The sequence below is a fragment of the Hyla sarda genome, chromosome 2, assembly GCF_029499605.1.
Source record: "Hyla sarda isolate aHylSar1 chromosome 2, aHylSar1.hap1, whole genome shotgun sequence".
NCBI classification, from domain to species: domain Eukaryota; kingdom Metazoa; phylum Chordata; class Amphibia; order Anura; family Hylidae; genus Hyla; species Hyla sarda.
In genome coordinates, this window is record NC_079190.1 from 80,522,720 (window position 1) to 80,523,853 (window position 1,134).

The following is a 1,134-nucleotide window of genomic DNA, read 5'->3' on the forward strand; positions in this document are numbered from 1 at the left end:
TATGAAATCGTTCTGAAAGAATATTCTGAGACCAGAACTCTGGTAATTGGTTGTCATCCCAAAATAGGAAGAAAATGGTGATTAAAGAAAAATAGGCAGATAACTAACACTCTAAAGCAAGTCCATACATACATATGTTAACTTTATATGTTTATGTGTGGAGGACATGAGCTTCTTTAAGGTCCTGTATAGAACACACATTGAAACTGCCCTCACCTAGTGTCCAAAGGTGCAGCTAACCCTGGCACAGGTAAAGAGTAGTCCAGAACATGTAATTCTGCACTGTACTACAGGGAGGCGCTACTAGACACCCCATCACTGCGTGCACTTCAGTAATACAGGGGGTTTACCAGTGAAATGCCAAACTTGATTGTTCAGAACTTGCAGCCACTTACACATATCATGGATGTGGACTGTCCATAGCATTGTATGTTAAGTATCGTTTTAAGTTACACTGGTCCAGGAAAGACCATTGTATGTTATTAATATTGTAACCTGAGGCCAATTGTATCTTAAGGAATCACTGTTTCTTTTTTGTCCTCAGGCAGCACACATATACCATATGTGCTGCCTTTGGACTTGAGGAAAGCAAAATTACAGGTAATACAAACTATGTCAATATCTCTCAAACAGTACAAATGCTTGTTCATATAAAACATGTTTCATTTCACATAATGCATCAATTTAGACCTAGCTTAGTGTAATGAAACAACCCCTTTAAGTATTATAGATTTCATGTGTATTGTTCTTGTTGTAGCCGAATTACAAGTGCATGTAAATACAACAAGGCAGATTTACTAAAACTATCTAATCATTACTGTAAACATATACAAGGCTGATGATATTTGATAAATCTGGTGTATCTTTATACATTGTTGTCTAAATTTAAACCACTTGTTGACTTAGTTTACCCCAATATTATTGTGCAAAGATTGTGGTGCACAGTGTTGCATATTAAAAGAGTACTCCCACTGGCCAGCGTTCAGAACAAAAATGTTCCGAACGCTGGCCAGTGGAGTACCCCTTTAAGCCACACTCCTTGTCAAACAAGGTGCAAAAAGTGTCTAAAAACACATAAGGCCTCATTCACACAGTGGAATTTCCAAGCAGAATCCATCTGAAAAATTCAGCATG